At 37.4% G+C, this 24,200-nt stretch overlaps 1 protein-coding gene across 2 annotated transcripts in view; it reads left to right on the plus strand.

Moving 5' to 3' along the window:
- The window catches only part of AKR1A1 (aldo-keto reductase family 1 member A1), a 539,772-nt gene that overhangs the window by 87,931 nt on the left and 427,641 nt on the right, over positions 1-24,200 (plus strand). Inside the window, exon 1 of one of the 2 annotated variants that reach the window (XM_044085915.1) lies at positions 21,306-21,469. The exons of the other annotated variant lie outside the window; for it this stretch is intronic. The gene's annotated coding sequence lies outside the window, so the exon portion shown is untranslated. Of the gene's footprint in view, positions 1-21,305; positions 21,470-24,200 lie in introns of those variants that run through there. 2 annotated transcript variants of the gene reach the window in all.

Raw genomic sequence — 24,200 nt, forward strand, 5'->3', positions numbered from 1 at the left:
GCTATCCACAGCTTCTGGTCTGGCTGATAATATGCCTGACCTGTGTAGAAGACTAAGGACTAAAAACAGTTTAATTGCGTGTATCTTAGTATCCATAGCCATATAACAAATCTTCCAGTTTCTCAGTTTTTGCATTATCTTCTGTTTAGTCTTCACACACAACCTTAGCTGCCACAACAGAGTCACTTCTAATCCAGACTCCTAAATACTTAATTTTATCATGTTCCCATAAATATGGGTATTGTTGGGCCCATTCGTGCATGAGTACATAATTTACTGCTATTGCCTTTGTTTTAGCTTAATTAATTTTGTATCCTGAGAAGATTTGAAACCATCTTAAAATGTTCCACAACACTGTAATGTCCCTTTCTGGTTTTGTCATATATAAAATATCATCTGCAAATAGAGCCAGCTTTTCCTGACTACCATACCAATTATGTCCTTGAATTCTGAATCCCTTATTTTCTTTGCCAATGGTTCTAAATATAATGCAAACAACAAAGGGGAAAACAAACAACCCTGCCTGGTTCCACTGCTCAAGCAGAAATTATCAGAGAGGACCTCACACACCTTAATTTGTGCCTCCGATCCCTCATATAGTCTTCTAATCAACCTTATAATTGTATAAGGGAAAGCAAATGCTTCCATTAACCTGCTCGTGAAGTCACAGTCTACTCTGTCAAATGCTTTCTCTGCATCAAGACCCACCAGTAACAGTGGTATTTTCTTGCATTCTGCTTCCCTCTGGATCATCAGTGTTCTGTTAATGTTGTCAAATGTTTGCCTCCCCTCCACAAAACCACAGTGATCCATGTCTATCAATTTTGGTATCACTTTTGCGATTCTTTTAGCCATTGTAGATGTAAACACTTTATAATCGTGATTTGGTATTGAAATGGGCCTGTATGAACTGGATCCGGTGGATCTTTGCCCTCTTTAGGTATTACCCTTACCACCTCCTTCCAGGATGCTGGTACTTCTCCTCTTAAAATATTGTTAAACAAAACCTTCCAGATCTTTATCAGTTTTTCCCTCCTAACTTCCAAACTTCCACAGGAATACCATCTATTCCTGGGGACTTTCCTGTAGATTGGTTATACATAGCCATCTTTATCTCATCCCTTCCTATCCTGTTAGTAATTGAGCCTCCTCTCCCTCTAGCCTTAGCATATTTAATTCTTCCATAAACATTTCAATTTGTACCTTTTATTGATTTCCATATTTCTCTGCTTTATACAAACTTTCATAAAATTTCAAAATATTTCTAATACTTCTACAGGGTCTCTTGTTATTTTCCTTGTTTAGGCTCCCTAAGCTTGGTGACACCCCTTTCCACTTTCTGTTGCCTGAGTTCTTGTGCTAAAAGTTTTTGTGCTCTAGAATTATTATCAAAAAAAAGTTGCTTAATGGAAGTTTTTCTAATCCCTTATTTTCTGTTTAGCATTCTGCTGTTGCTCCTTTTCTTCTGAGAGATTCTCCCTATTTTGCAATACTTTAATATTTGTCAATCCCTCTAAATAATTCTTGTTGCTGTTTAACCGTATCTCCCTTTCTTTTATTTCCACCCTAGTTTTAAACTCCACTTTAATTATATCCCACTCCCTAGCTAAGTTTTCAGAAGAAAATTCTATCTTCTTCAGTAGCTCCTGAATTAATTCTAAGAACCATTCCATTAATTCCTCTCTTTTCAACCAATAGGTGGGAAAGTGCCAGTGTCTCATTTTTATTTCATTACCTTGCTTTTTATTTTAGTTATTACTGGCGAGCAATGTGAAATAGTTATTGGGTGCTTTTCAAGACCTTCAGTTGAGTGCACTTTCCTGTGAGATATAAAATCTATTTAGCCTAGCCCAGTTTTTGTATCTCAGTGAGTAATATGTAAATTTGCTCTGAACTCCTAGTATTGAATTCACATCTTCCATGCCAAACATTTTTATAAATGTCTTCAAAAATCTACCCTCTTTTGTTCTATTTTCCCTTCTAGGCCCCCCACACACACCTTCACTGTTGCAAACCAAATTCTAGTCTCCACCTATAAGTAATATTCCTTGTTGAAAGCAGATTATTTCTCCCAGAACTTTAAGCTCCATTATAGCAGTTTTAGGGGGGATGTAAAGGCATGCCAGTGTAATACTCCTCCCTAGACAGTTGCCCCTTAGTACTATGTATCTTCCATTATTATCTTTTTTTTTTTCTTCTTCTATCGCTATTGGAGCTCCTCTTGCAATTAATATAATTACTTCTATTTTCCTTTGCCCCAGATGTTTCACTGAATAACCATCCTGAAAACCTTTCTTTATCAAATTCACATGTTCAGTTCTTTCCAGGTATGTCTTCTGTAGCATAGCTATTTGCACTCTACATTTTTTAATGTAATTCACTACTTTCTTTTTTATGTTTGTAAGACCATTCAGATTGAAAGACAGTATGGAAAGCATAATTTTCTTATACAGTTAGTATTACCACCTTGTATGTATAACTGCTTTTTCATTAAAAGTCTAGTTCCAGCTTTTATGTTTTGTGTATGTGTATATATGTGTATATATATATATATATATATATATATATATATATATATATATATATACACACACACACACACACACACACACACACACACACACACACACACACACACACACACACACACACACACTGTTCGGCAGGTTGGTCTTTTATACAGTTGTTTCTTGTCATATCCACTTGTGCCAATGCCAGATCTTGCATAACTTTTTGTTTTTTTTTTGAAAGCCCTCAAACAGAACAAACACCCCCCTCCAAAAAAACTCCCAAAACCTATTAACTTAATAGTAACACACAAAACTATGTACAGCTTCAAATAGTTAAGTTTTTCTTCCTAATAAGAACATAAGTTCTAAGTTGATAGCTGCACAGACAGGCTAAAATTAACCAAAAAGAAAGGTTAGTCATGCTATGACGCATGATACAGCCTGTGCTACTAGTAAGTACTATTTGATTTTGTATGTCTTTATAGCTTTCCCAGTTGAGAAAACACTTGAATGTTTTTAGTAAGCACTTTCTGCAAGCCATTTCTCTTTATCAAATTGTCTTCTAGTGACATGCAACCAGACGACACAAAACTGCAAAGGGTACATTGTTTATCAGAAAAAAGCCTTACAATATTCAATATTGTTTTCCATTTACATGCTTTGTAATAAACTTGTTACTGGATAAATCCTAGGATTTTAACCCAGTCACAAGCATGGGAAAAAGCACATTGATTTTTCTTATGTCACACTCCCTTAACCAGACCCTTCCTCTCTTCCCCCATCTCCTCCCGTCCTCCTTTTTTTCATTGCCTTGCCTACATTTCTTAAAACTGAACAAAGAAAAAGAGAAGGGTGAGAAAGAAGAAAGAAAAAAAAAAAAACAAAAGCACCTGTTTATATTAATATCCTCATACATTTTAAACTGAAAAAACTTTAATTCAGGTCTAATTGGTTTTCCATTATTTTTAAAGCTGTCACACATGGGAAAACCCCTGATTGTTTACAGAGAACATAATGACCTAGCCAATTTCTATGTTCTTTTTTCTTTACCCTCAGCTAATCTCCTTCCACCAAACTGTCTCCAGTTTCTCTATATCAGATGGTCTCCATGAAGACATGAAGTCCAACTGCAAAAATGCTACTCATTATACTTGCATGCAACTGCTAGAAAAAAGACAGACTTATATTATTCCATATTCTTTTTCATTTACTTGCTCTCTTTCTGTTAAAACAAAGGTCCTTAATCAGTCATTTCCCCATGCAAGAATGAAAAAAGCACATTAATTTGAACTTTGTCATGCCTTTTTAACCAGGCTCTTTTTTTTTTTTTTTTTGATCATTGCATTACCTATATTTTTCATAACTGTACAAGAAGTAAAAGAGACGAGAGGAGAAAAAGAAAAGCACTTGTTTACAATCCCCATTGCACTTAAAAATAGCATGCAAAGAAAACCATGTACCACATATACAGTACTATTAAAAAAAAGTGTTTTCTTTACTTACACTTAACTTTCTCCCCTCTCTTCCCCTCCCCAAAGCATTTTTCCGAACATTAATGACATGAAGTAGGGCATATACTTAAGTGTCTCCTACACATCAAACTAATTTTGAAAAAGACCAATATTTCCAGATTTTTCTGTTCTGTCATATGTCACAAATATAATTATTGCATTGTAATCCAATATTTAGTTACTGATTTTTATTACTGTTCTTCTGCATCACCGAAATCTTGTCTCTGCTTAATTTCCAGTGTACTCTCAGTTCTTCTAGTCAACTGTCATGCTCCCTTCCTTCTCTCCAACATTTTCCATTGAAATACTCGAAAAGGTTTCACCGATACAGTCTCTCTGTGGTCTTTATTACCAGAAGAACGAGAAGTAGAATCTTCCCATTTTACACAGCTCAGTTTTTGTTGGACAAACTTTTGTATTTCCTCCTTAGCATGCATTTCATCAAAAAATGATTTTGTCCCTTCAGGGAAGAATACCTTGAAGACAGCTGGATACAGCAGTTTGAATCTCACAGCTGCGTCTTGAAATTTTCTGAATAGTGGAATGAATTTGCTTCTCTTTTGCCTGGTGTACAATGAGAAATCATTTTCCACAAACACTGTTATCTCCTACTTTTAGTATTTTGTCCTTCTTTCACAGTTTTGTTAGAATCCACTCCTTCTGCTGGTAGGAATGCATCCTTACTAATCTATTTTCATACGGCTAGGTTTGAAGCATACACACAAATTGGAAGCCATGCACTCTCAAGCCAAGACTGGAATAGCTGGTCAAGAGAAGGTCAACACCTGCACCACACCACATGCAACACAAAACCCTCCAGAACAACCATCATCACAGCTCTCACATAAAAAAATCAAACCACACACCCACCTTCGTGGAGGCTCTCAGTAGAAATCTACCCAAACAGCAATTCCCTCCAAGGCAGAAACGCACTCGACCAACACAACACAGCACAAACCACAAGACACATAGCTCACCTACACAGTGTGCCCCTCAACCTAAGCCCCCAATGCAAAACAGGTTGCCCAATGCACTAATCCTACATGACTCGATAGTGAGGCACACTGATGTCTCACTCACTAGGTTGAATAAGGAGAAGGTAACAGTCAGCTGTCTATTAGGTGCCAGAATCCGACACATAACACACACACTCCGGTCACTCCACAACAAGTACAAGAATGACTCTGTCACTGTCCATGTGGGTGTGAATGACCGGAGATGCACCTCCCTGGACTACATGAAAAGAGTCATGGAGAGGTGCTTGGATTATGTGGCCCAGGCAGGTATCACCCTAGCCCTGAGCAGCATCCTACTGTCACCCAGAATTATACCGCAGTATAAGCAGGAAATGATTGAATTCAACAATTGGCTAAGTTTCTGGTGTCTTTCTAAGGGGATCCAGTATCTGTCTGCTTGGGATGACATGATTGACAGACCTTGATGCTTTGCCAGAGATGGCCTGCATCTGTCACCCCTAGGTTCCCAGGTACTGGCTAAGGCTCTTGCCAGCCCTATAGTGCCTTTTTTTAGGTGATGTTCCAAAGACCAAATTATCACCATAGCAGCAATAAATAAATAAATGCAGTCTGAGGGTCATGCAGCTCAATGCTAGAAGTCTAAATCTCAAGATACACTTGCTCGAAGCACTTCTCAAAATGAAGAACATCAATATTTGTGCTGTAACGGAGACCTGGTTTAAAGCAGCAGAAAGCATTCCTGCACTACAAGGCTATAACTCATTCCACACCTTTCAGCCACAGAACATGGACTGAAGCTTCAAAGGTGGTGGTGTCTGCATATTCAAAAAGGATATGCACACCTCCAGACTAGTAGCCCAGCATAACGCATCTGGGATACTTCAGGTACAACTAACATTGGGTAAGACAGTGATTCAGGTTGTAGCCTGCTATAGGTCCCCAGTCATGTCCCAAAACTCTCACTCCACGTTCCTAAGCACCCTGGAAACTCTTAAGGTCCAACCCAACACTCTCTTACTAGGTGACTTCAACTACCCCTCCATCACCTGCCCTGGACCTGCTCATTCTTACCCCCACTAGAAGAAGCAACATTCTTGACCTGGTTATTACTAATATGGGCAACCGTTGCTCTAGACCAATAGTCAGTTCCTCCCTGGTTAGATCCTACCACAAACTAATCACTAAAACAATACACTGAACCCGCAGACATTGCCAACATCCTTGCAGACAGGTTCAGTGCAAACTTCTCCCACCCTTCCCCCCCCAAAAGAACAAATGTCTATCCCAACAGAATGTAGCCTCCCTGACATCACAGATGCACAGGTGAAAGCTGCCCTCCCCAAAGCAAAAAACACAGCATCAATGGGACCGGATGGTGTCTCAGGCTGCGTTTACACGAGCTCCAAGAAGAACTGAACCCTCACATGAAGTCACTGTTCAATCTCAGCCTTACTACAGGATATGTACCCAAGGAATGGCGTACAGCAACAGTGGTCCCACTCCACAAAGGTGGTGCCACAACGGACCCCGGAAACTATCGCCCTATAAGCCTGACTAGCCTGGTCTGCAAAGCTATGGAGTGTATCATCATGGAACTCATAAACAAAGACATTGGGAACCTCCAAACACTGGATCCTACCCAATTCGGCTTTAAGGGCAGATCTTGCCTCTTGAACCTGGTCGACTTCTTTGAAACAGTCACCAAGGCCATAGATGAAGGGAAGGTAGTCCACACAGCCTACCTGGACCTCGTAAAAGCCTTCGACACAATACCCCACTCGGGCATCATAAATAAGCTCACCAGCTTAAATATCAACCCCTATGTCACAAGATGGGTTGCAAACTGGCTCAGGGATAGAATCCACATGGTCAGAATTGCAGGTGCCATGTCAGACTCTAAACCAGTTACAATTGGCGTCCCACACGGCTCAGTCCTGGGACCTCTCTTGTTCGGTATATATTTCTCTGAGGTACAGGCTAACACGGGAGGACTATGACTGACCAAGTTCGCAGATGACTGCAAATTGGGTGCCATAATCGATTCGCCGACTGATGCAAGCATCCTCCAAAAGGGTCTCACAGAGACAGATAACTGGTGCCAGAGCCATGGCCTAAAGCTAAATGCCAAAAAGTGTATAGTCATCCCCTTTGGGAAAAACAAAGTGCCCGCAAATTACCACATAGGTGGTAATCCATTAAGTACGGAAGAAGTAATTAGGGATTTGGGGACCCAAGTAGATAGCAATCTCTCCTTTGACAGTCACGTTGCCAAAGTGGTTAGAAAGACCTTCTATATAGCCCACCTTATCACGAAAGGGTTCACATCTAGATGAAGAGAGGTCATTGTGCCCCTCTACTCATCACTCATCAGGCCCACAATTGAATACAATGCCCCATTTGGGATGTACCTTACCCGACACCTGCAGCAACTGGAAAGACCCCAAAAGTACCTCACCAAGAGGATCAAGGGACTCAAACAGATGCCGTACGCAGTTAGGCTAAAGAAACTCCAACTCTACTCTGTTGCTTACCGCCTACTCAGAGGCGATCTGTGCCAGACGTATAAAGCCATGTCCAAACCAGAATTAATGGACATGCTCCACCTCAGGAAATCCAAATCCCTTAGAGCCACACACTCCAGGGACTTAAACCTCAGCACAGAAATAAATAGGACATGCTGGAGGGACAGATGCATATCCCAGAGGCTCCCCTCACTCTGGAACAAAATCCCAATCCATGTTAGGCAGAGCCCCTCAATGACCCCCTTCAAGAGAAGTCTTGACGAGTGGATGGGAGATCGTAGGTTTACCCCTAGGATCTCTTCTGTGTCCCTACTAGACAGAGGCACAGTAAACTAACCTTAAAAGGGCTATCTTCTGTGACCTACTATACAGAGGCACAGTCAACTAATCTAAAAGGGTGGCAAAAGCCAAACACACTCTGGCTAGGCTTATAAATGCCCTAGGGAAGATAGCCTAGTATCAACCTATGAACATCTCATGCACACTCTCCGCAAAGATAACCACCATGAAAAACTTCTCCAAAAAGATGAGGTGGCTAACTTCACGGCACCCTTGTCAATGGAAAATAAATGCACGACTGCCAAATTATACACCAATGCACTGTACAAACACATACATAAATGCATGGAACCAGCCATACCCAACAGAACCAAGATGCTCTACCCCCAAAAAAGGAAGCCAGTCTGGTGGTCCTCTGCCATTAATAAACTCTACAACAGAAGGAAGAAACTGTTGCAGAAAAAGGTGAAGTCCCAAGACTGAAAAACGTCCTTATTAGCTTCAACAAAAAGTTGAGATCTCTCATCAAAACGTCTAAAGCCAGCTATGAGGCAGACACTAAAAACAACCACAAAGCCATCTGTAGTTATATCATAAATCTCTACGGCAACACCCAGGTTTGCTCAGAGTTACTGCACAATGGTACCTCCTAGACTGAGCCAACAGATATTGCCAACATACTGGCTGACAGATTCAGTGCCAACTTTACCCCTTTCACCCCCCCACCCCCCAAAGGGCCAATCACAATGCCAGAGGAAAGCCAGGCACCCAGCATTACTGCAGCACAAGTTAAAGCTGCATTGTCCAAGGCCAAGAATACAACGTCCATGGGACCTGACAATATCCCTGGGTGTGTTTTACATGACCTACAAAGTGAACTGGCACCACATCTATTTGCCCTGTTCAATCACAGCCTCACGTCAGGCTTTGTCCCTACCAAATGGTGCACTGCTACAGTCATCCCTCTCCATTAAGGGGGGGCAACTACAGACCCTGGGAATTATCGCCCCATTAGCCTGACGAGTCTGATATGTAATGCTATGGAGCACATCATCCTGGACCTAATAACAAAGATATAGGGAATCTCCAAACTCTAGATCCCATGCAATTTGATTTTGTGAAAGGTAGATCATGCCTGCTCAACCTGGTTGACTTCTTTGAGTCAGTCACCAGTGCTGTGGCTGAGGGCAAGGTAGTTCATACAGCCTTCTTCAATCTGGCCAAGGCATTTAGTACCATTCCCCACTCAGGAATTATTGATAAACTCACCAAACTAGGCATCAACCCCTATATCAGTAGGTGGGTTGCAAATTGCCTCACATATGGAACCCACAGTGTGAAAGTAGCGGACTCCAAGTCAGACTACTGACCAGTCACTAGTGGAGTCCCACAGGGATCAGTCCTGAGTCCTCTCCTGTTTGGAATCTACTTCTCAGAAGTGCAGGCCAACACAGAGGGACTCTGGCTGACCAGGTTTGCAGGACGACTGCAAGCCGGGTGCCATTATTAACTCCCCAAGTGATGTAGACATCCTACAGAAAGCCCTCACTGAGACCAATGACTGGTGTCGAAACCATGACCTTAAGCTTAATGCCAAAAAAATGTGTTAGCATCCCCTTTGGGAAAAATTCAGTTCCCACTAATTACCACATTGATGAGAGCCCACTGCACACTGAAGGCGTTATAAGAGATGTGGGGACACAGGTTGAGAGCAACCTCTCCTTCGACCACCACATTGCCACTGTGGTCAGAAGGTCCTTCTATGTGGCACATCTCATTACCAAGGGTATTGCATCCAGGAAGAAAGAGGTCATCATCTCTCTCTACTCTTCCCTCATTAGGCCAGTCATCGAGTATAATGTCCCATTTGGCATGTACCTCACTAGACACATGCAACAGCTGGAAAGGCCACAAAAGTACCTCATGAAGAGGATCCTAGGCCTCAAACAAATGTCATACACAGTTGAAAAACACGGAAGACGTGACCTCCCAAACAGGCAGCAGTAGTCTAGTGGGTATAGCTCTACGAAAATGATGAAAACCAAATCCAAGAAAGAACGCTTTTATTTATAATAAAAACAGCGTTTTCGCCGTAGTAATACCACAGCTTCTTCAGCAAGAAACACTTACTTTCAAAGTAACCGCCAGTTATATATCAAACATTAGTGTGACGTGTAGAGGGTACTTTAAATATTTAAAGGACCACACTATAGTAAACATTATATCTCTAGCTAGGTTAAAACTGTTACCACTAATACATTGTCAAAAAGATTAATGATTAATACACATCAAATAGAAGATTAAAAGTCAATACTAAATAAAAACATTATTAATTAGAGCAATATTTGCTGACATATTGTAAATATGTAGTAGTATATAAAAAGTATAAGAATTAAGTTATAAACATTAAAATTCATTAGTAATGAATATACAAGACTGACATATATGTCTTGTATAATAAAAACTACTTCCTATAGGTTAGTACCATTATGACATTACTTAAAAAATATTACTAAGTCATTGTTAAATAATATTATTATCAAGACATATTAAATGTAGATGTGAGAGGGTGTGTAAGTGATTCTAATCAAAGTAGTAGAAAAATAATAGAAAAATAATAATAGAAAAATAATAATAGTAAAATCAACTGGACATGGCATTAAGAAATAGTTAAGATGTCTTTTTCTTTCTTAAAAAGTTCCTCATTTTCAACATACAATTAATGTTGCAGTTTTCGTTTAGTCCTGGATAACTAAAGGAATTTAAAGTTAACTGCCATTCCAGTTCACGAATTTCTAGTAAAATATTAACAGGTCCCCCTCTCAAGGTGTGTGGTATCATGTCAATGGCTGTGAAGTTAAAACTGTGTCCTAGATGTCTCTCACAGTGTTTTGCTAGAGCATTATCACATTTTTTATTTCTTATAGCATAAAGATGCTCATAGATTCTGTCGCGAAATCTGCGATCAGTTTTTCCTATATAATGTGCTTCACAGCAATTACATTTTGCTAGGTAAACAATAGACTTAGAATTACAGTTAAGGTTACCATTAATGTAATACTTATTCTCGTCTACCTGAAAGGTGCTGCAATTATTCACATGATGACAATATTTACAAAATCCACATTGTTTACATCCTTTTTTATTACTATTATTATTTAAATTATTACTACTTTCCAAAATGGATTTAAGGTTTTTCCCTCTCTTATACACAAAATTAGGTTTAACACCTAATTTATCTATCAATTCCTCATTATTTAGGATATATTGCCAATTCTTCAGTAAAATCAGTTGTATATCTAACGAGTCACTATTAAAAGTGGAAATAAAACTGACTTTTAGGGAATTGACTCTCTCCAAGATGTTGTTGTTGTTACTGTGCTCTAAAGTTGTATCTAATAAATCTAAATCGGAGTCTAATATTGTAATAGGTACTTCCGTAACAGTAGTTTTCCTTTTAAGAAGGGGATAATAAGTCCCATTCAATCTTTTGGTGTCAACTTCGTGAAATAAGTCCAAAAATAAATCTATAGGGTAGTTTCTACTAGTGAACATGTTTTCAAGTTTTTTACATTCATCATAGAAAGTCTGTTCCCTGTTGCACATTCTTACTGCTCTTATGAGCTGTCCCTTAATTATAGCCCTTTTTTGTTTAAAGGGGTGCGAACTGTTGAAGTACAACAGGGAATTACAATATGTGGGTTTTCTATGTATTCTTGAAACATATTCGCAGTTGAGTTCATCCTTAGATAATTTTACGTCTAAGTAGTCTATTTCAATGGTAGAAAACGAGAAAGTAAATTTCAAGAATACAGTAGAGTCGTTACAATATTGTAATAATTTAGTAGCCATTTCTACATCTCCATCAAGTAAGATGAAGATGTCGTCCAGGTACCTGGTATATAGTTTTATTTTCTCCCTTTCGATATTCTTGAAAAAATGGAATTTCTCCCAATACGCCATAAATAAGTTAGCGACTGATGCCCCACAAGGTGACCCCATGGCTATACCTTGTGTCTGTAGGTACACTTTTTCATTGAATATAAAATAGTTAGATGTTAATATTATATCTAACAATTCTGACACTATGTCTATCTCATTTCTTATTGCACCCAGGTCTTCAAGTATCAAAGATATCCATTCCACAGCTTCTAAGTGGGGTATCGATGTGTAAAGATCAATCACATCGATCGTTAAAAAATTATAGGAATTATTAAGCGTAATGTTGTTCATACTGTTGAGGAAGGACCAAGAGTCCTTACAAATGTGTGGTAATGAACCTAGGTATTTAGTTAAAATCCTATCTACTAATTGTGCACAAGGGTAAGTAATCGAAGGCGTCCATCAATTAGTGCGAAAAGGTGGATTGTGTAAATCTTTGTGGATTTTAGGTACTCCAAAAATCACAGGGTTTTTAGACATATTGATGTCAATATAGTTATATGTGTCTATGTCTATTTTACCTTCTATGAACATGTCTCTGAAGTACCCTTTTATTCTTGTTTTAGAAATGTTAAGTTCATTAATAGATGACTGAGTGTATGCTGGACCACCTAATATTTGTTCCATCTTTTCAATGTAAGAATGGTTGTCAAAAATGACTAGCCCTCGTCCCTTATCTGGTTTTATAACCCTAGTAGCTGAGGAACAAAGTTGATTAAGACATAAGTTTTGTTCAATAGTTGTGTTATAATTCACTTGTCTTTTCTTGGTCCTACTGTATGATCTCAAATTCCTGATATCAATCTCACATGATTTTTCAAAAGAAGCTAATGCTGTATGTAAAGGAGGGTTAAAAGTACTGGCTAGTCTCAGTCTGTGATCATGTATGGCATTAGTGTTACTAAATAGGAAATTCAAATTAAGTTTCCTTACGTAACATTTTAGATCAATAATAGTCCTAGCAATATTACATTTTCTTGAAGGAGCGAATGTGTTACCATAGGCAAGTAATTCAATAAGACAAGGGTCCAGCTGTACACTAGAAAAATTATAGATATTAAAATCACCCTTCTTATTAGTCAGAATGGTTAAATTATTCAATGAGTGATTGTTGTTATCTGTTGTAGTTTCAGTTGAAGTCAATTCATTTGTGAAGGTAGAATTTACATTATTACAGTCCTCTGGAGTCATAGTACTTAATGTCTGGTGTTGTTCCATCTCTTTTGTTGGGGTTTGAAATTCCGTGGTCCTAAAAAACGACCGTCGTTGGCATTGGTACTATAATTTTGATGTCTATTATTAACATACTGTGGTGGCCCATTCTTGTTAGTTTTTCTTGAATTCTGTTACTCCGTCTTACAGTTGGTACTTCCATTTGTTCAAAGTCTTGGTCGTGATTAACTGTGTCAGTACCATTATTCTGGTCTTGGTCACTGTATGTTAAATCTGTCCCACCAACACAAGAAGTACTGTTAAGTTTAACATACGCTGTGTTACTAGCGTATGCTAGTCTGTCTCTTGTAAGCTTTTTATTCTTAGTATTTTTAGCTTTTTCTATAAATGAGTCAATACTTGTGAAGGTCCGGTTATAATCAAACCTGTACCTTTCAAAGTCTAAGTCATTCCTGAGAGTAGCATCTAAATCAGAGACTTCTTTTATCAGTTTGTTAATCTGAATATTGTAGTACTTAATCAGTACTTCAAGAAGTTGTAACCCTTGCGTGTTAAATAATACTGTTAACTCCTTATTAAAGTCTTGGTCAAAAAATAGGCCTGTAGGGCAAAATGAAGACCTAAGTCCCTTAGGGACCAGTTTTTCAGCATGACATTGTTTGAAATACTGTACTTCTAATTGAAGTCTTTTTAATTTTAAAAGATTATTATCAAACTTTTTCAAATTATCGATTATGGTGTCATTACTTACGAGTGTAATTTCAATGTTTTGCAACGACTGCCCATGTCCTGGAGTAAATGCCATGTTCGTTGTGTTGTTGATCCATTCGTTTATTTTAAGGTCCCCTGACCCACGGTGCTGCTGTAGGTTAGGACCTTGCGAAGAGTTGTCTAATTCTTGTACAGTTCCACGGACAATAGGGGCTGAATTCATTACAGAAGACCTAGGAGAACGTTGCCCAGGAGGTATTGAGTCAGCTGTAAAACCAGAAGAAGATGCAACGTTCGAACTGTCATAGTTGCGAGTGTCGGCGGCTACTGGTGTTCCTGAAGTTCCGGTAGTTTTTACTTGAAAGTAAGACGACTCACGTTTTTCAAGGGAGTCAAGTTTAAGAGAAAAGGCATCCATACGTTGCGACAGGTCTCGTAACAATGAGGCCAAACTGAAGTTGTCAGTATTTGTCTCCGGTTGGAGAATGTCATTGCTGCCTGGGCTAAGAGGTTGGTCGGACGACAGACTCATAATAATGTTCCACAAAAAAGCACAAACAGTTGAAAAACACGGAAGACGTGACCTCCCAAACAGGCAGCAGTAGTCTAGTGGGTATAGCTCTACGAAAATGATGAAAACCAAATCCAAGAAAGAACGCTTTTATTTATAATAAAAACAGCGTTTTCGCCGTAGTAATACCACAGCTTCTTCAGCAAGAAACACTTACTTTCAAAGTAACCGCCAGTTATATATCAAACATTAGTGTGACGTGTAGAGGGTACTTTAAATATTTAAAGGACCACACTATAGTAAACATTATATCTCTAGCTAGGTTAAAACTGTTACCACTAATACATTGTCAAAAAGATTAATGATTAATACACATCAAATAGAAGATTAAAAAGTCAATACTAAATAAAAACATTATTAATTAGAGCAATATTTGCTGACATATTGTAAATATGTAGTAGTATATAAAAAGTATAAGAATTAAGTTATAAACATTAAAATTCATTAGTAATGAATATACAAGACTGACATATATGTCTTGTATAAAAAAAAACTACTTCCTATAGGTTAGTACCATTATGACATTACTTAAAAAATATTACTAAGTCATTGTTAAATAACCTAGCTAGAGATATAATGTTTACTATAGTGTGGTCCTTTAAATATTTAAAGTACCCTCTACACGTCACACTAATGTTTGATATATTACTGGCGGTTACTTTGAAAGTAAGTGTTTCTTGCTGAAGAAGCTGTGGTACTACGGCGAAAACGCTGTTTTTATTATAAATAAAAGCGTTCTTTCTTGGATTTGGTTTTCATCATTTTCGTAGAGCTATACCCACTAGACTACTGCTGCCTGTTTGGGAGGTCACGTCTTCCGTGTTTTTCAACTGTTTGTGCTTTTTTGTGGAACATTATTATGAGTCTGTCGTCCGACCAACCTCTTAGCCCAGGCAGCAATGACATTCTCCAACCGGAGACAAATACTGACAACTTCAGTTTGGCCTCATTGTTACGAGACCTGTCGCAACGTATGGATGCCTTTTCTCTTAAACTTGACTCCCTTGAAAAACGTGAGTCGTCTTACTTTCAAGTAAAAACTACCGGAACTTCAGGAACACCAGTAGCCGCCGACACTCGCAACTATGACAGTTCGAACGTTGCATCTTCTTCTGGTTTTACAGCTGACTCAATACCTCCTGGGCAACGTTCTCCTAGGTCTTCTGTAATGAATTCAGCCCCTATTGTCCGTGGAACTGTACAAGAATTAGACAACTCTTCGCAAGGTCCTAACCTACAGCAGCACCGTGGGTCAGGGGACCTTAAAATAAACGAATGGATCAACAACACAACGAACATGGCATTTACTCCAGGACATGGGCAGTCGTTGCAAAACATTGAAATTACACTCGTAAGTAATGACACCATAATCGATAATTTGAAAAAGTTTGATAATAATCTTTTAAAATTAAAAAGACTTCAATTAGAAGTACAGTATTTCAAACAATGTCATGCTGAAAAACTGGTCCCTAAGGGACTTAGGTCTTCATTTTGCCCTACAGGCCTATTTTTTGACCAAGACTTTAATAAGGAGTTAACAGTATTATTTAACACGCAAGGGTTACAACTTCTTGAAGTACTGATTAAGTACTACAATATTCAGATTAACAAACTGATAAAAGAAGTCTCTGATTTAGATGCTACTCTCAGGAATGACTTAGACTTTGAAAGGTACAGGTTTGATTATAACCGGACCTTCACAAGTATTGACTCATTTATAGAAAAAGCTAAAAATACTAAGAATAAAAAGCTTACAAGAGACAGACTAGCATACGCTAGTAACACAGCGTATGTTAAACTTAACAGTACTTCTTGTGTTGGTGGGACAGATTTAACATACAGTGACCAAGACCAGAATAATGGTACTGACACAGTTAATCACGACCAAGACTTTGAACAAATGGAAGTACCAACTGTAAGACGGAGTAACAGAATTCAAGAAAAAACTAACAAGAATGGGCCACCACAGTATGTTAATAATAGACATCAAAATTATAGTACCAATGCCAACGACGGTCGTTTTTTAGGACCACGGAATTTCAAACCCCAACAAAAGAGATGGAACAACACCAGACATTAAGTACTATGACTCCAGAGGACTGTAATAATGTAAATTCTACCTTCACAAATGAATTGACTTCAACTGAAACTACAACAGATAACAACAATCACTCATTGAATAATTTAACCATTCTGACTAATAAGAAGGGTGATTTTAATATCTATAATTTTTCTAGTGTACAGCTGGACCCTTGTCTTATTGAATTACTTGCCTATGGTAACACATTCGTTCCTTCAAGAAAATGTAATATTGCTAGGACTATTATTGATCTAAAATGTTACGTAAGGAAACTTAATTTGAATTTCCTATTTAGTAACACTAATGCCATACATGATCACAGACTGAGACTAGCCAGTACTTTTAACCCTCCTTTACATACAGCATTAGCTTCTTTTGAAAAATCATGTGAGATTGATATCAGGAATTTGAGATCATACAGTAGGACCAAGAAAAGACAAGTGAATTATAACACAACTATTGAACAAAACTTATGTCTTAATCAACTTTGTTCCTCAGCTACTAGGGTTATAAAACCAGATAAGGGAGGAGGGCTAGTCATTTTTGACAACCATTCTTACATTGAAAAGATGGAACAAATATTAGGTGGTCCAGCATACACTCAGTCATCTATTAATGAACTTAACATTTCTAAAACAAGAATAAAAGGGTACTTCAGAGACATGTTCATAGAAGGTAAAATAGACATAGACACATATAACTATATTGACATCAATATGTCTAAAAACCCTGTGATTTTTGGAGTACCTAAAATCCACAAAGATTTACACAATCCACCTTTTCGTGCACTAATTGATGGACGTCTTTCGATTACTTACCCTTGTGCACAATTAGTAGATAGGATTTTAACTAAATACCTAGGTTCATTACCACACATTTGTAAGGACTCTTGGTCCTTCCTCAACAGTATGAACAACATTACGTTTAATAATTCCTATAATTTTTTAACGATCGATGTGATTGATCTTTACACATCGATACCCCACTTAGAAGCTGTGGAATGGATATCTTTGATACTTGAAGACCTGGGTGCAATAAGAAATGAGATAGACATAGTGTCAGAATTGTTAGATATAATATTAACATCTAACTATTTTATATTCAATGAAAAAGTGTACCTACAGACACAAGGTATAGCCATGGGGTCACCTTGTGGGGCATCAGTCGCTAACTTATTTATGGCGTATTGGGAGAAATTCCATTTTTTCAAGAATATCGAAAGGGAGAAAATAAAACTATATACCAGGTACCTGGACGACATCTTCATCTTACTTGATGGAGATGTAGAAATGGCTACTAAATTATTACAATATTGTAACGACTCTACTGTATTCTTGAAATTTACTTTCTCGTTTTCTACCATTGAAATAGACTACTTAGACGTAAAATTATCTAAGGATGAACTCAACTGCGAATATGTTTCAAGAATACATAGAAAACCCACATATTGTAATTCCCTGTTGCACTTCAACAGTTCGCACCCCTTTAAACAAAAAAGGGCTATAATTAAGGGACAGCTCATAAGAGCAGTAAGAATGTGCAACAGGGAACAGACTTTCTATGATGAATGTAAAAAACTTGAAAACATGTTCACTAGTAGAAACTACCCTATAGATTTATTTTTGGACTTATTTCACGAAGTTGACACCAAAAGATTGAATGGGACTTATTATCCCCTTCTTAAAAGGAAAACTACTGTTACGGAAGTACCTATTACAATATTAGACTCCGATTTAGATTTATTAGATACAACTTTAGAGCACAGTAACAACAACAACATCTTGGAGAGAGTCAATTCCCTAAAAGTCAGTTTTATTTCCACTTTTAATAGTGACTCGTTAGATATACAACTGATTTTACTGAAGAATTGGCAATATATCCTAAATAATGAGGAATTGATAGATAAATTAGGTGTTAAACCTAATTTTGTGTATAAGAGAGGGAAAAACCTTAAATCCATTTTGGAAAGTAGTAATAATTTAAATAATAATAGTAATAAAAAAGGATGTAAACAATGTGGATTTTGTAAATATTGTCATCATGTGAATAATTGCAGCACCTTTCAGGTAGACGAGAATAAGTATTACATTAATGGTAACCTTAACTGTAATTCTAAGTCTATTGTTTACCTAGCAAAATGTAATTGCTGTGAAGCACATTATATAGGAAAAACTGATCGCAGATTTCGCGACAGAATCTATGAGCATCTTTATGCTATAAGAAATAAAAAATGTGATAATGCTCTAGCAAAACACTGTGAGAGACATCTAGGACACAGTTTTAACTTCACAGCCATTGACATGATACCACACACCTTGAGAGGGGGACCTGTTAATATTTTACTAGAAATTCGTGAACTGGAATGGCAGTTAACTTTAAATTCCTTTAGTTATCCAGGACTAAACGAAAACTGCAACATTAATTGTATGTTGAAAATGAGGAACTTTTTAAGAAAGAAAAAGACATCTTAACTATTTCTTAATGCCATGTCCAGTTGATTTTACTATTATTATTTTTCTATTATTATTTTTCTATTATTTTTCTATTATTTTTCTACTACTTTGATTAGAATCACTTACACACCCTCTCACATCTACATTTAATATGTCTTGATAATAATATTATTTAACAATGACTTAGTAATATTTTTTAAGTAATGTCATAATGGTACTAACCTATAGGAAGTAGTTTTTATTATACAAGACATATATGTCAGTCTTGTATATTCATTACTAATGAATTTTAATGTTTATAACTTAATTCTTATACTTTTTATATACTACTACATATTTACAATATGTCAGCAAATATTGCTCTAATTAATAATGTTTTTATTTAGTATTGACTTTTTAATCTTCTATTTGATGTGTATTAATCATTAATCTTTTTGACAATGTATTAGTGGTAACAGTTTTAACCTAGCTAGAGATATAATGTTTACTATAGTGTGGTCCTTTAAATATTTAAAGTACCCTCTACACGTCACACTAATGTTTGATATATAACTGGCGGTTACTTTGAAAGTAAGTGTTTCTTGCTGAAGAAGCTGTGGTATTACTACGGCGAAAACGCTGTTTTTATTATAAATAAAAGCGTTCTTTCTTGGATTTGGTTTTCATCATTTTCGTAGAGCTATACCCACTAGACTACTGCTGCCTGTTTGGGAGGTCACGTCTTCCGTGTTTTTCAACTGTTTGTGCTTTTTTGTGGAACATTATTAAATGTCATACACAGACAGACTAAAAAAAAACTCCAGCTATTCTCTGTCTCATATCGTCTACTAAGAGGCGATCTCTGCTAGACTTACAAAGCCATGTCTGACCCAGCTCTGTTAGAAATGCTGCATCTAAAGAAATCCCAATCCCTCTGCACCACACACTCCAGAGACCTCAACCTCATTACCACAATCAGCAGAACATGCTGGAGGGACAGGTTCATAACCCAGAGACTGCCCATGCTCTGGAATAGACTTCCCATACATGTCAAGCAGAGCACCTCATTGGCCCCCTTCAAGAGAAATCTTGATGAGTGGATGGGAAATAGAAAGTTCATTCCAGGGATCACTCCAGTGGCTATACTTGATGGAGGCACTGGGAACTAATGTCGGGCGGCATGATGCCAGGGCACTTCTCTGAGCTAGGCTTGAAAAGACTTCAGGGCCGTTAGCCTAGTACACACCTATGAACCTATGTGCCTGTTCATCTAACAGTTCATGCTGTGGAATACCAGTCCAGTTGCTTATTTGTGCTTTCATAAAATTAATGCAGTGTTTTTCTTCCATCTTCTCAGTTATAGCTGAAAATCTCAGGGTTTCCCTGCAGAGTGCAACTTTAACAGTATATATGTTTATGTTCTTTTTTTTTCTGCAGTACCAATAAAATACAATAACACATTTAAATAAAATACCTCATGGTTCTGCACCATCAATGGAGAATATATGTTAAAAAGAGAGTCTACCTCCAGTGATAGCCAGCCTTTTGTTGCTTTTTTTCATAGAAAGTTTGGATGGAAAGTATTGTCAGTTTAGTCATATCACTTTCTGACTGCATCAAGGGTGTGACTAAATTAGTATTTTATTTATGTTGGGGTACTGTAGCTTAGTCATTTGGGATGCACCTTTGTGATGAAATAACACCACTGCCTTCAGTAAGATATGGGTTACCCACACACTGATCACCATGAAGTGAATTAAGACCAATTATATAATAAAAGGTTGTTAACATTCAAAACTGTGCCTGCTGATTGGACAGAGCAGAGTGTCTGATGTAAAGTCAGCATTACTTATGCAAATTAGCTCTGTAGCCATGCTGAAAAGTATCATTACTGTACAGCTACTGAACATCAGAAGTGCTGTTTTTTGTATGTAAACTATTATAAATTAAAAACCTTGTAAAAATAATGTTAAAGTATGCTGTTTGCCAAGCAAATGTCTAGGCAGCAAGAAAAGCACTCTACATGTATATGCATCTCCAGATGATAACCAGCAAAACAAAATAAAACTGACTGGTTTCAGTGCCAAGTATGGAAGCAGATCCACAAATAAACATCCCTGAGACCCATTATAAGGAAAAAAGTAATAAATAGCTATGCATTGTGCAAACGTCAGAACTCATATGCTGAATGCATGCAGAGAGCATGCTTCAGATGTGAGTTAGAAGGAAAAAGCTGTGTAATAACATTGAAGTCCATTTGTACAATGGAGTTATTTAAAAAAAAAGGTAAGCAATTTCTTTAAAAAAGGTTCATTCAATGTATAATAACAGCAGTCCATTTCTCTTGGTATTTAATGCATCATTTCTCCCTAGTTGGTTTTGTTTGCTCTTGTGATCCTACCACACCATCCCTAGGAACATCCTTCATTACTGATACCCATTTGTGGACTATTGCTGAAGTAAACCACTGAATGAACTGGAAAAAAAACACGAATCACAATTACAGCCTGAATGTCCAGTCTCCCAGTAAAAAAAAAAACAAAAAAACATTTTTTTCACAGTAATATTTTGTACATTTTGTTTAAACAGCTTCCCTTGCTTTTAATGTAACCTGAGAAGATGAAGTGGCTCTAAGTAAACTTCCTTCCTCTTCATGTGACTGAAGTGTGACTTGAGAGCTTGAATTGTCAGACACACTGAATATTGGTTTTACTGCTTTTAATCTGAGGCCAGTGTGCATTTCGTTTTGCATTCCATACAGGTAAGGGAAGAGCTCCTCATATCTCAAAGCAGCATCTGTAATGTTTTACTGATGATTTTTTATTTTATAAGTGTGTTGTTGATGATGTATAAATTACAATTTGAAACATCAGTTGTACAGCCTAAGCTGCCCTATTTAGTAATGTTTGTGATTTCTTATTGCTGTTACTGGTTCTTCCAAACAGGCACAGTATTATATTGTACTGCTGTGTGAAACATGTCAAACACAGCAGCACAGTAATATATTAAGTCTTATGTCATTTCTTCAGCATTTGATTTGAGGGAACCTTTGCAGTTTAGACTATTTGCATGTTCATGCTGTGGGTTAATTTTTTTGAGAAAAATGATCTTTTGAGTTTACTCCCCCAACCAATCCACCCCATGGAATGAATTAAAAGGCTAAGTGCTTAAAAAGTATATGTTTTAAAATGTGTCATTATGATGCACATTTAGTGCCCTAATTCTTTACATTTAACATTTGAAGTGAAGAAAAGTTGTTGAGCTTGGCATAAATTAAGGAATCCAGCAGAAATGAAACGTCAGCACATTCTGGACTACACATCTGTGAAAAATCCAGCAGATTTAACTGTTTGTTTGCTGAGTAATTTCCTCAAGTTTCTGTTCAGAATGAGCTACTCCCTTTATTTGCACGGAATATTGAATGTTCACCCGTGCAAACTTTCTTCTGAAGTCTTTAGTTGGGTTCTTACAGCTTGTTTCTTTAGATAGACTCATCTTGCAGGATAGGGCAAGTCTTTTCATGGGGATTGTAAACATCCATGTGTTTTTGTATTTTACGTGCACAAGACCACATCCCTTTATCCAGTTAATTTGAAGAGTTTTTGTTATTGTTGACCCCAGAATGCAAACCTGCAAAGGGGAGACGGGTATAAGAGAACATTTAGAAAAGCTGTTTACATATGTCATTTAAGAGACCAGCTGAGATTTCTTGTACAAAAAAGTTCAGGCTACATCCTTGTGGAAGAGCTTACAGAAGCAATGTGGGTGCCTCTTTTTGTTAGCTAGGGCCTTTATTTTGGTCTTTTCTTCTCAAGAATCGTTCTTGGTGGGACATGTAATTTCCTGCTCAGGTACTTGCAGATTCTTCAGATTTCTTCTGTGAAGAATTGACACCATTGAACAATCTGACAAGTAGCTTGGATTGAGTTGGTAAATGCCACACATTACTTGAGAGTTTTTTTATTTTTATTTATTTTTTTTTATTTTTATTCTACATTTGTTGACCGGGCTAGTCTAACTGGATACATGTCCATTTTCAGTAGAGGCCCAGGGAGAAAAGCTCCAAGATTAAACTAGTATACATTAAAAAAAAAAGTAAACGTAAAACATAAAATAGCACATGTTAATATCAGTAGTACAATAATGTATTAGGCTAACATAATAGGAATTAACATGAACAAAACAGTCTATGCACATCAAGCTAAAAAATGACTGAATAAAATATTGCTGTAGGCTTACACACATACACACACATAATACATGAACGCACAACTCACACATATTTACATGCCCATACTTGTGTGGACTTGAGCATACATGTGGATACAGGCAGCGAAATAGAATGTAGCATCCGAAAGATATGTTTGCAGATTGTGGCAATACGCTAGATGTGGAAACAATTTGACTGAGGTATATAGGTTGAATTTAGTTCCGTGGAGTGGAAGGGAAGAGATGAAAGACCCTAAATAATTATTTTGTTTGTACCAAAATTCACACCCCAATAACATGGCATGTGTACAAGATAATTTAGTGAGAGGGTGCCAAGTCATCTTAATAGGTGGATGGTTGGGAAGGGAGAAAAAAAAGTCAGTATGCTATACAGTTAGTGTTAATCAGGGTTATTGCAAGGGCATAGCCATTGTGCCTTAAGGAGTAGTTTTAGTTGGTGCTTAAAAAGTGGTAATGATGGAAGGTAGGTGAGGAGTCTATTCCAAAACGTACCCACAAAATTAGAGAAAAGGGAGTCCCCTGCTTTATTATAGGATTTGTGGATGTTTACTTGTAATTTATTTGCAGAGCGAAGGGTAGTGAGGTTTCTGTAGGGAAAGATTAGGCTTTTGAGAATAGGAGTATTGTTAGGATGAAAGCTGGTTTTGGAGTTCTAGCCAACCTAGCTGTTTATACAGTGATGTGTTCTATATGGTGAACCTGTGGCAAATCTAGCAATGTTATTATAGGAAGTTGAGAGTTTGCTTAGGTTAGATTTGGAAAGATTAATATAAATAGATGAAGCATAGAGGAGGGTAGAAATAAGGTGGGTGTGGGCGATGGTGGTTCTGGCTTCAGAGGTAAGGAAGGATTTAATCCTATAGAGTGAGCCAAGTTTTCTATTAACTGTTTTAAAAGTGGTGTTAATGTGATCATCAAAGCTAAGATGTTGGTCAGCTGTTACGCCTAGAGGTTTGGTGGTCGGGTCAGGTACAATTACAGTACCATTGCTAGATTTAACCGTGAGATCAATATGGGGAGACTTTAGTGAAGGAGTAAATAACAGTAATTTAGTTTTTTTAGCATTAAATAGGAGGCAGCGTTGCAAGAACCATGTTTCAACTGAGTTAAATACTGTCTGGGTAATGTTTTGGAGCTCAGCAGATGAGGTGGCAGCACACACGAGTGTGGAATCGTCTGCATATTGTATGCAGGTGGCTTGAGGAATATTTAGTTTTAGATCATTGATGAAAATAGAGAAAAGGAGAGGTCCCAGGATAGAG

Source organism: Protopterus annectens, chromosome 10.part0 (assembly GCF_019279795.1).
Source record: "Protopterus annectens isolate FY-2018-M chromosome 10.part0, PAN1.0, whole genome shotgun sequence".
Taxonomy (NCBI): domain Eukaryota; kingdom Metazoa; phylum Chordata; order Ceratodontiformes; family Protopteridae; genus Protopterus; species Protopterus annectens.